This window comes from Sceloporus occidentalis, unplaced genomic scaffold (genome assembly GCF_023333645.1).
Source record: "Sceloporus occidentalis isolate IW3139 unplaced genomic scaffold, rSceOcc1.0.p SCAF_1, whole genome shotgun sequence".
Lineage (NCBI taxonomy): Eukaryota > Metazoa > Chordata > Lepidosauria > Squamata > Phrynosomatidae > Sceloporus > Sceloporus occidentalis.
Window position 1 is genome coordinate 51,220,432 of NW_028316981.1, and position 12,443 is coordinate 51,232,874.

Sequence of the window (12,443 nt, forward strand, 5' to 3'; positions counted from 1 at the left end):
ATGTGTGTTTTGTTTTAACTTTTGTATGGCTTTTAAATGGTTTTATACTGTTTAACGTGAGGATTTTTAAAAAAATTAAATTTACATTTATAACACCATCATGTTTATTATGTTTATAAATATTTTACATTTATTTCTGGAAGCTACCTTAGGTCCCAATATCAGAGAAATGTAGTATATAAATGAAGTAAATAAAATACATAATAGACAGGGTGATGACAAGCAAACTGAAGCTTCATTCAGACAAGACAGAGGTTCTCCTGGTGAGTCATAAGGCAAATCGGTGAACAGGAATTCAGACTGAAGTGGATTGGGTCATACTCCTCTTGAAGATTTAGGTTCACAAACTGGATATACTGTTGCTGTTCGTCCTAAACCTGTATGTCCAGATGTAGGTGGTGGACAGAGATGTGTTTGTCCACCTGATGTTAGTGCACCAACAGTACCATCCCTGGAGTCTGACCTGGCCATATTGATTCTACATTGGGTTGCCTTTCAAAACTATTCAGAAACAACAGTTGGATGCTGAGTCTAGATATGTGACCTCTGTAGATATAACAGCTTCACTGGCTACCAGCCAGTTTCTGGACAAAATTCAAAGTGCTGATTATGAACAATAAACCCCCAGGTGACTCAAAGCCAAGCTGTTCGAGAAATTGCACTTTAATCAGGTTATCTTAGGCAGTGTGGGGGGGTTCAGGCCACACCAAGTGATGCCACTAATGGGAGGAGACACCACAGAAGGGGGGTGACATCCAGTGGAGTGCCCCCACCTCCCTGCCACATACCACGGAACAGTCTCTGTCCCACGTGGCTTTACTCTGAAGTAGAGAGCTGTGAAGGCCTGAGAAAAAATTAGAAAAAAAAATTATCCATGTTTTTCCTGAGTCATACTAAAACAATTTTCTCTTGTTTTTCCCCTGCTTTTTTCCATCTTGCAGAAAAAAACAAGAAAAATTTTAAAAAAGGAAGAAAATCAGTTATGGAATATTTTATTTAGCATGATTCCAAAAAAACGCAGACAAAAATGTTTTTTCCTTAATTTTTCCACACGGGGCAGGGAGTTGGGAGTGGGCCCTTTTGGCTCTGCCCCAAAGTCCTGCCCTCCACACTTAGGGTTGCCATAAGTCAGGACCTCCCAACCAGGACAAATGTAGGACAAATGTAAACAAATGTAGGACAACATTTTCAAATGTAGGAAGTGTTTTTAAAAAATGGAGGACATGCAAAAAAATTGATGATTTTTAAAAAATGTTAATATAAACACATGTTTCTTAGGCATGATCAAAATGGAGGACATTTTGGCATTTTTCCTAGACAGATGGCAGAAACGTACTTCCCTTTCTGGCCAAATAATAATAATAAAAATAGCAAAAAATAAAATAAAAAAGGGAAACTTGGATATTAATAACAATAAAAATAGCAAAAAATAAAATAAAAAACAAGGGAAACTTGGATATTAATAACAATAAAAATTAACCAAAAATAATTAAAAAATACATTCAAACTACTGCACCACACCGACTCTCTTAAACAGGCTTGCCCTGAATAAATAAATAAAAAAGGGAGACCTGAAATGGCCACTCACCTCCCCTTCTCCTGCTGCTCCTGCTCCTTTTTCTCTTTGTATTTGGCGCCAGAGCCCTTTCCCCTCCCTCTGGCCCAGAGTCTGCTCTGCCTCCTCCTCCTCCTCCTCTGCTGAGCCTCCGCCTCCTTAAGGGGACCAGCTCCCTTTGGAGGCTGGCGCGCGGCCAGGGCCCAGCCACGCAAGCGAGCCAATTGCGCACTTCCACCGGCCGGACGTGGAGGAGGAGGAGGCAGAGGAGGAGGCAGAGGAGGAGGTGGGTGGCCAGCCAGGCCCCATGAGCAGCCGCGCACAGCCATGCAAAAGGAGCGCACGGGGGCGGGGGTGGAAGAGGAGGAGGAGGCAGAGGGCCCACTGGCTGCATGAGTGGCCGCGCACGGCCATTCTGAAGCAGCGCGCGAGGGCGGAGGAGGAGGAGGAGACAGAGGAGGAGGAGGGGGAAGTGGGTGACCGCCGGCTGCATGAGCAGCCGCGGCCATTAGGAGGGCACGCGGAGGAGGAGGAGGAGGGTGGCCGCGGGCGGGGCAAACCCCGCTTTTGGAATTAAACCGGATTGGGACCACGCCAGGACCCCCAAAAGCGGGATTGCCCCGCCTGCAGGCGGGATATGGCATCCCTACCCACACTGGGTGACCTCCTGGTGCAGGACGTTGTTGAGCTTAAGGAGGGTATGCTAACATCTAAGCCTGCCAGGCTTTAGGCTTTTGCGGGGGGAGGCCCTCCTCTTGGCCCCATGAATTTCATAATCATTTCTGATATGGACACAGGAAAGGGCTTCTTCTCTGTCCCTCTGTTGTCCTTTCATTGACAGGCAGAAGCCTTTTATTAGGGCAGGCCTCTAGCATATAAACTGATATTCTGTTGATGGGAATTTAACTGGATGGGTGCAGAGTATGTCTTTTGCTTTTCTGCTTTTTCAGTTGTTGGGGGGGGGTTGTATCATGTTTTAATCAAGGTTTTGTTTTCATTTTGTATTTTACTGTTAACTACTTTTTTGACACTTTTATATTTTTGGTAGGATACAAACTTAACAAATATCATAATGAACAAGCAGAGATTTGAACCTACAGATTTTTCCTCTCAAAATCCAGCCCTCCGCTCACATCCTGGCTTTCTAGCAATACATCTTCCATAGCCCTTTGCAGGGGAGTTTTTTGCTTACTTTGAAATGTGATGCTGAAAAAAATGGAGCAGCTAAAATGGGCTTTTAGAGTTGCTCTTGAGCCCCTGCTTGTTGCTTCCTTTTAGCAACTGAAACATTTTACTTCCTTTGTCCTAGTCAGATACCTTACAAGTGTAGTCACTTATAGTTGTACATCTGTGAGAATCTTTGGTGCCTGACTCCAGTTATTCTTTGCTGCATTGCCTATAACTTTAATGCATTACATTTAAACTACTGTGATGGTCAATAAACCTACTCTGAGATTCTGATGCTGGAAAGAAGTTGAAGAAAGTTGATGTTTCAGCTGGATTGACAGAGGTCGGCAACTGACTTTCTCTTTGCCCTTGTAGCATTCTATTAATAAAAATGCACGTGGAAGTACACTGGATAGAATAGTTTCCATGTTACTTGTCTCCATAAAGCCCATCTTTCATTCCCATCATGTGACCTGGTAGAAATGTGTCATCAAAATTGAAGTGGCCTTCCGGTCAGTGGAAAAGAATGGATAGAAACTGAAGAAACAAGGTCACCTCGTCCATTACCTGTGGAACAGTCAAAGATGCTTAGACACTGTTTGGTTGGCAAAGGCCCATTCTGCTCAGCTCTAATGTGATGAATTTTTCAGCATCAAATTCCAAAGTAAGCAAACGATTATTCATGCAAAGGACTATGGAAGATGTATTGCTAGAAAACCATGTTGTGAATGGAGGGCTAGATTTTGAGAGAGAGAAAAAAATCTATAGGTTCAAATCTCTGTTCATTATTTTATTTGTTAAACTTGTGTAATTCTAATTCTGCATTTGATCACTATATAATTCAAAGTATTTGGTGGCTTCCTGTTCAGTAATTATGATGTTGTAAATCTTCCTTTCAACATCACAATTCACTTAAAGTCCCCCCCCGAAAAAAATTCTGTAATGCAGCCCCTTCCCCCTAAAACAAAACAAAACAGCAATTTTGGTGTTTTCAGAAAGCAGACAGAAGAACAGCGATGTCTCTATCTCTCTTCCTATAGTTGGACACATCCCCACCCATCTGCCTACTATCCTGCAAGACAGGGATATGCAGGTGCTTGTCACAGAGTGTCCAGCTACAGAAAAAGAGTTGGGTGCATCTCTGCATCCCCCTTTTTCTCCAGCAACACAGAAATGGCTGCTGGGAATGATAATGATAATGATAATGATAATGATAATGATAATGATAATAATAATAAGTTTTATTTATAGACCGCTATTCCGCAATGATCATAGTGCACTGCTGAAAAGATAGGGTGGTTTGTTTTTTTTTGTGGGAGGCATTTACTATTAAGAGATGTTGCTACAGAGATGTCGCGTTATCTACAGATGCAGGAGCCATTTATTTCCTGCTTTTCAGAAAACAAAAAGAATCTCCACAAAGCATTTCCACCTCTCCCCAGCAACTAACAATGAGAATTTTAAAAATAATAATAAAAGAAAGCATGCACCGTAAGTATACCATTAAATGGCACAGGGATAAATGAGACTAATGACTAAAATGAAGCTGGCTATAAAAGAATAAGCGATAAAAGAATGGAAGATTAATTTTTTTAAAAAAAAAGAGGGAAAAGAAAATACCTTTGTTTGACTGACTGAGTGGATTGACTGACTGCATTTCTATTCCGTTTTTAAACCAGAAAGATTCCTAAAGCAGCTTGCTGTTGAAGTAGTAGTAGTAGCAGCAGCAGTAGTAGTTTCTGCTTTGAAGGTTATAATATAAAATACATTACACAAAAAAGTATAGGTGATTGGAAGGGAGGGGAAATAAGCAAACTCTAGTGCTTGTTCTTAAGGTTACAGTTATAAGGACCACTCACAAGAAAAACTGGTGGAATAGCTGCCACTGGTTAGCATATGAGGAAAAGCTGCCAGTTCATTTTCCTACCAGTGCTCTTTTTCATTTATTTATTTTTTTACATTGTGGCTGGCCTACAATGCACCCAAACACACACACACACACACACACACAGAGAGAGAGAGAGAGGAGATATTTCCCTGTTGGCTTTCATATGCCCCACTTGAGGGGTGTCATCCTCCACTACAGGGAGAATTATCGTTAAATACTTATTGTGATACAGTGGTTTCCTACAGTAGCAGGAAGTCTGTCCCTTATCAAACAGGCAGAAGCCTTTTATTAAAAGGGGTGTTCCATACTTGAGGATCAGAAAGATTGTCCATTATCAGCAAGTAATGCCAGACTAATCTGATCTCTTTTTTTTGATAAAATTACCAGCTTCATAGATGAAGGGAATGCTGTGGATATAGTATATCTTGATTTCAGTAAGGTCTTTGACAAGGTTCCCCATGACATTCTTGCAAACAAGCTTGTAAAATGTGGGCTAGACAAGGCAACTGTTACATGGATTTGTAATTGGTTGACTGGCCAAACCCAAAGGGTGCTCAGCGATGGCTCCTTTTCATCCTAGAGAGAAGTGACCAGTGGGGTCCCACAGGGCTCTATCCTGGGCCCAGTGCTATTCAACATCTTTATCAATGACTTGGATGACAGAATTGGAGGTATACTTATCAGATTTGCAGATGACACCAAATTAGGGGGAGGAGCTAATACAGTTGGCCCTTGCCTTACACGGGGGATCCGTTCTGGACCTCCCCCACCGTGTAAGGCGAATTCCGCCTATGCTCAAGCCCCATTAAAAACAATAGGGCTCGTGCACGGAGGCGCAGCAGCGCACGGGGCACCATGGGTGTGGGCGCCCATTCATTTCAATGGGATGCACTGCCCCTTGCGCCCCGCGCACACCCCGCAGCTTGAGCACATACGCTCAAGACCGAGTAAAGCATGACCGTGTATAATGTGGGCGCACTGTACTCCAGAGGACAGGATCAAAATTCAAAATGACCTGAATAGACTACAAAGCTGGGCCAAAGCTAATGAAATGAAATTCAATATAGAGAAATGTAAGGTACTGCACTTAGGGCGGAAAAACAAAATGCATAGATATAGGATGGGGGACACCTGGCTGGACAAGAATACATGTGAAAGGGATCTAGGAGTCCAAGTAGACCACAAGTTGAACATGAGTCAACAGTGCGATGCAGCAGATAAAAAGGCCAATGCAATTTTAGGCTGATTCAATAAAAGTACAATGTCTAGAGCAAAGGAAGTAATAGTGCCACTCTATTCTGCTTTGGTCAGGCCTCACCTGGAATAATCCTGTGTCTAGTTCTGGGCACCACAATTCAAAAAGGATGTTGAGAAGCTGGAATGTGTCCAGAGCAGGGTGACCAAAAGGGTGAAGGATGTGCAAATCTTATGAAGGGAGACTTAGGGAGCTTGCTATGTTTAGCCTGGAGACTAGACAGTTAAAAGGTGATATGATGGCCCTGTTTAGGTATTTCAAGGGGTGTCATTTTGAAGATAGAGCAAGCTTGTTTTCTGCTGCTCCAGAGAATAGGACATGGAACAGTGGATTCAAACTACAGGAAAAGAGATTCCACCTGAACATTAGGAAAAATCTCCTAACACTAAGAGCTGTTCAACAGTGAAACATACTCCCTCAGAGAGTGGTGGAGTCTCCTTTCTTGGAGGTATTTAAGCAGAGGCTGGATGGCCATCTGTCGGGTATGCTTTGATTGTGCGTTCTTGCATGGCAGGGTGTTGGACTGGATGGCCCTTGTGGTCTCTTCCAACTCTACGATTCTATGATTCTATGATTCTTATTATAAGGGATGGCTCTCATTGGAAATTTGGAAAGTTTTTTCTCTTTTATATAGATGGCCAGGAGTGCTTGGTATCAGCTTTGGTTGATACGCCAACTGCATCCATACCTGGACCAAAAGGACCTTGATGCAGCAGTACTTGCACTGGTAATCTCTCGTTTAGATTTCTGCAATGCGCTCTACTTGGGGCTACCCTTGTACCAAGTTTGGAAGCTTCAATTGGTCCAAAATGTGGCAGCCTGATTGGTCACCACCATATAACACCAGTGCTAAAATCTCTTCACTAGCTGCCAATTAGCTTCCAGGCACAATACAAGGTGTTGGTTATTACTTTTAAAGCCCTACATGGCTTGGGCCTGAGTTACTTGCAGGAATGCCTCTCCCTACACAATCTGCCCTTCACTCTCAGAACATCAGGGAAGCACTTATTGGAACATCATAATACTAGGTTAATGACAACTTCCCATAGGGTGTTTACAGCTGCAGTTCCAAATGGAGTCAGATGGATAAACCCGCCGGAAGAGATCCATCTCATCAATACCTTAGAGGCCTTTAAGAAGGCATTCAAAATAGATCTCTTCCGGCGGGTTTATCCATCTGACTCCATATAAAAGCTTATGATGATGTTCCACTCTCGATTATGATTATTGCTACTGATTAACTGTTTTTTTAGAGAATAGGAATGTGGTAAATTCAGTATTAACATTTTATCAATTGTATTTGTATAATTGCATTATTTTATTGATGTAATCCAGCCTCAATCCTTGGGAGAGGCAAGAAATATGAATAAACATCATCATCATCATCATCATCATCATCATCATCATCATCATCATCATCTCCAGAACAAGATGCCAGCAGCAGCAGCCTGTATTCTAGAGTGTGGGCCTTTTATAAAGACAGAAATGTGTGCATTATGTAATGTGTTAATGTGAACAATGTGTTCATTTTACAGAGAAACACATGGCTAAGTTAACTGAAACCACTTTCATTTGTTCTTTAGGTAGAAGAACACACACTTGTTAATAGCTACTTCCTGATTGTCAACCCTGCATGTCATGAATTTTCAATGGACATCAATGGGCGCCCCATTGAGGCCAGAATTCTGTTTACTAAATATGCTAGATAGAGTAGAGAAATAGAGAAGTATGGAGAAATTTTATTATACATGACTACAGTTGCTAGAACAATTTATGCTAGGAACTGGAAAAATAATGAAGTACCAATGATAGAAAAGTGACTTTTAAAATTATTTGATATGTTGGAAATGAACAAGCTAATGACCCTCCTTAGTGATAAGACTTTGAAACATTATGAAGATGACTAGAAATGTGTAATATCCCTATGGGAAAGAAAATGGGGGAATCTTGTAATGTCAAGTTTTAAAGAATAGATTCAACAATTCACAATTATTATGGTTGAGAAACAGGCAGGAAAAAAATAAGATATACCAATAAAAATGAAGCATTATACTGCTGATGATTAGTTTAATAAATGGAACAGAATAGAAAGGACAGGAGTATAAATTCCAGGGATAGTACATAAACAATTTTTATAGAGATGTACAGAAGGACTGTAACAGTAAACAAATGACTCATTTTTGATAGAAGGAAGTTATTAGGTTATGTTATATGCAATATATGTATGTAAAGTCTTTTATTTGCCTGTTTTGGTTGTTATTGTGATTTAATGTTGTTTCTGGTATGAAAATAACTTTTAAAAAATGAATTTTGACTGTTCTCTATTATTAATTTGAAAATCTAGCAACACTATACATTCTGCACTTAACCATCATTTTCATTCAGCAAAAGCTTCTACTATAGAATGGTTCCAAGGCTGAAAGATATTCAAAAACATATAAAGTTCAGAGTTTGGAAACATTCCTTTTGGGGGATAACAAATTTCAAAATGCCTACAGTTGGATTTCAATAAATTCTGGAATTCTGGGACTTGGAGTCAAAAAATTAATTTTGATAAACTCCGAAGAACTAGGATGCCAGGAGAAAGGCTACGCTAGAACAGTCTGTTCATCAGTTTAGTTTTGTTGTGGGCTGACTGTTTTTGTGGGGAAGCATTAAAACAGTGGTAGGAGTTATGGAGTCTTCCAGATGCTTGTGAACTGCACTCCCAGCATTCCTCACCTTTGCCTATGCTGACAAGAAGTGCTGAGAGTTGCAGTTCATGAATTTCTAGAAGGCTGCATGGTTCCCACCCCTGCACTAAAACATTGAAACAGTCTGTCAGCTGTGCACTGAAAAGAAAGAATCAGCAACCAATATATGTAACTTTTTCTTCATCATTTTCACTTCCAAGTCTTGGCAGAATAGACTACTGAGCTGAAAATATATAGAGCTGGACAGGCAAGTGGTCTAATGATGTCCTGCCTGATTTAAAGAGAAACCCATGGCATCTTTTGCTGCCTGAGGCCTAGAACAAGATTTCACTCCCACTCATTCCATGTACCAGTGCAGCTGAATTTTTCTACTGGTAATGAGACAGGTGTAGTGGTCTGAGGGTTGGGCTAGGACTCAAGGGGACCCCTTAGCTATGGAAACACACTAGCTGACTTTGGAATAGTCACACTCACTCAGCTTTAGAGAAAGGCAATGGCAAACATTCCCTTTGGAAAGAAAACCTTATGATAGGGTTGACATAAGCTGGAATTCACTTGAAGGAACCAGTAATAAAGACGAGAGAATCATCCACTGCATCTGAAAGCAGATTGCTTGTTATCCAAAAGGATGGGGGGACTGGGGGTCCCCACCAATTGTGTCATCATCTCCTTAAATGCTGGGGGAATTGCTTAGCTCAAGGAGGCTTGCGAGAGGCTGGGTGACTTAAGTTTCATTTTCACCTATGTATACCAGTACTAACTGCGGCAGGACTACAGGTTTGGCGAATAAAGAAGGTTTTTGTTCAGAAATATGCAAGAGTGCAACCAAGTGCACAATAGCAATTAAAACAGAAACAAGCCGAGCTAGCCAAAATAGAGGTATAGAAATTGGACAGTGGAGGCTTAGAGTTATAAAGGGGGTAATATTTACCAGCCCAGAAGAGGAATCCCTGGAAAGTGGGGAGTGGATCACATGGTATCAGTGGGCAACACAGTAAATGGAAGAAGCTCTTTGTGCACACATGAGGCTAAAACTGGAGCTGATATTTTTACTTGATATCCTAGCTGCAAGGGAGACTTAATGTTCCCACATGAAGTACAAAGAATTTGAGTGCTTTCTCATTGAATTGACAAAAAGAGCAATCTTGGCTGATAGTCTTAACTTCAGACTAACAAAACAGTGATTGGATGTCGGACAACCCCAAGATAGGTTGATAGGGAAGTTGGCTGAGAAAACAGCAGATGGCAGGTAGAAGAAATGGTCTTACTTGCTTTAGTGCAATGGGACTTCCTTTGTCTCCAGTGCAAGCGGATATGTGGAAAGTCTGCTGAGGAGAACGGAGCAATCAGCAAACCCATTTGGTTTTTGTCTTGGTATTATCTGGGTCCTTCACATGTTTTTGGGTCAAGGTACTTTTTCCATGGGAAATTCACCTAGTGTTCGAAAGGTCATAATGACCTCTTAAGAACATGCCTGGCTCCAGACAGGCCTTATGGCACAAAGTTTTCTCCTCCAAAATCTTGCTCACACACACACACACACACACACACACAGAGAGAGAGAGAGAGAGAGAGAGAGAGAGAGAGAGAGAGAGATTGCCACCAGCATCTATTGTCTCACACAACCTAATGTTAGGGCTATCCCTGGCTGGTGAATTGCTGATGCAGTGATTCACTTAACCCTGACTTTTCCTAATCCATTCCTTTCTTTTGAAACCTACTATCATATTGGTTGCAACACATCTGGCAGCCACAGTTCTTTGGATTTCTGCTCTGCTAATTCCTCAAGATGTATTCCTGGCTGACCACTGTTTTCCCTGTGGAAGATTTGAGAACCACCAGCTTGTGGTGGTAGGGATAAAGATAATAACAAAGAAGTTAAAAAGATGTAGCAAACAATGTCTGAAATGCTCTGCTCTTCCATAGATCAAGCTGTTTCTCCACTAGATCTACATGGGACTAAAGTCAGTCCCTTGGATCATATAAAACATCATAACTACTGGGAGCAGGGAGGATCCTGATACAAAACTTCCCTGCAAAGGTAACTGAAAGATCCTTTCTGCATCAGTGAAAGAGTTGACAGCTATTATTTGTGCATCTTTAATGCCTTACAAATGTGGAAATGTTTTGTTCAAGGCTGACTCAGAAATTAAGAACCTTGCCAAGCTGGAGAGCCCACAGATATTTGGCTCAGATGGTCTCCTTGGTAACCAGTTGAGATGTCACATTCCCATGCGCAGTTCTTTACCTACATAATGAGGCTGAGAATGCAATCCTCAAACCACATGCTTTAGGGGGTTAGTCCATGGGGATATATCTCTAGCAGTACTGATTGAGGAGTGTGGCCTAAAGGTCACTGCTTTTTAAGAGAAGCCCTGTTGCCGGATGTAGTGTTTTGAATTGTCCATTGCCTCAAAACCACACTCGCATTCCGCAAGGGTTTCATAAAATGCATTCACTGCCTGCTTCCAGGAACTGATTTTATGACTGCCCATAGACACAAAGAACTTTTGTTTATTTCCCTCATCTTCCCCTCATTTTTTAACTATGGTTTACTTTTCCCTACAGGTTTCATTCCTCATGAAAGCACTGAAATGAGGACTGAAGTACAGACAGATTATCAGATTTATATTGCTGTGCATTCCAGAAGCAGAGGATCAGATGCGGCTAAGGTCACAAATAAAGTAGGCAGGGCCAGATGTATGTCTTATCAGTTTAGACATTTTCCCAGCAATGGCTCATTTCCACTATGATTTAAAGCGAATTGCAGATCGGGTTATATGTGCCTCATTCCCACTTGAAATCGGTTTCGATCCTACTGAGATCAGCTTCAATCATGATGAAGTGAGGCAAACGCAAAAAAACTGCTCTTTCCTGCCACTAATTCCTTGCCGATTCTTTTGAAAAGAATCAGTTCCAAAGCGTGTTCAACAAGTGGGAACAAGGGATCTGAATCGCATCATTCTGGAGGGGAGGGACTATGACAGAGGGGCTAGTAGACGGGTGTTTACCATCCCTCCTCAGTTTTTGGGAAATCAGCCATTCTCCCCCCACCCCCCTCAGTGCTGCCTTTGTGCTTCTGGTGTGACATACGGGCGCATGATCATATATTTTCTTGTTATAAAAAAAAGACAGAATATGTGATCCATTGTATTTGCACCTACATACAATTACTAGGCCAAGTAATGCCAAGAGATCAGGCCGACTGCAGCTCAGCGAGGTAAGTACCTTGCAAAACCAAGGGATCGCATATTCTGTCATTTTATATATATATATATATAGAGAGAGAGAGAGAGAGAGAGAGAGAGAGTGAGTTCCCAAGCTGGGCTGCTCAAAGGGGAAATGGTGTGCTTGACTCACTCAGGGCTATTGTGGGGCTGCTGGGGTGGGGGGAAAGAGGGAGCGATTCTTTCCCTCCCTCCTCCTCCTTCACAGCTTCCCAGCCTTTACTTTCAATTAGAGCCCAGGCTGCTGGGTTGAAAAAGAGGGCGTGATCCTTCCAAGGCAGTATGGTGCACCAATTTGAATGTTGGACTGGGACTCTGAAGACTAGTGTTTGAATCCCAGATGAACTATATAATGTGGATGACCTTGGGCTAGTCACACTCTCTCAGCCTCAGATGATGACGATGGGAGTGTCCTCCATGATACCCATGCATCCATGCATCCCAGGGGAGAGTTCTATATGGGGGCACCACTTCAAGCCCCCCATGTCCTCCAAATCCTTCAAGGCTGAGAGGGCATCACCTCAAACACTCATGCCCTTTAAGTCCTGTGAGACTGGGAGGACACCACCTGTCCCTCCCATGTATTAGGTCCTCCCCTGAATGTCCTGCATTCTGAGCATCACTTAGAGAAGTTTGACATTCCTAGGAGTGATTTGGT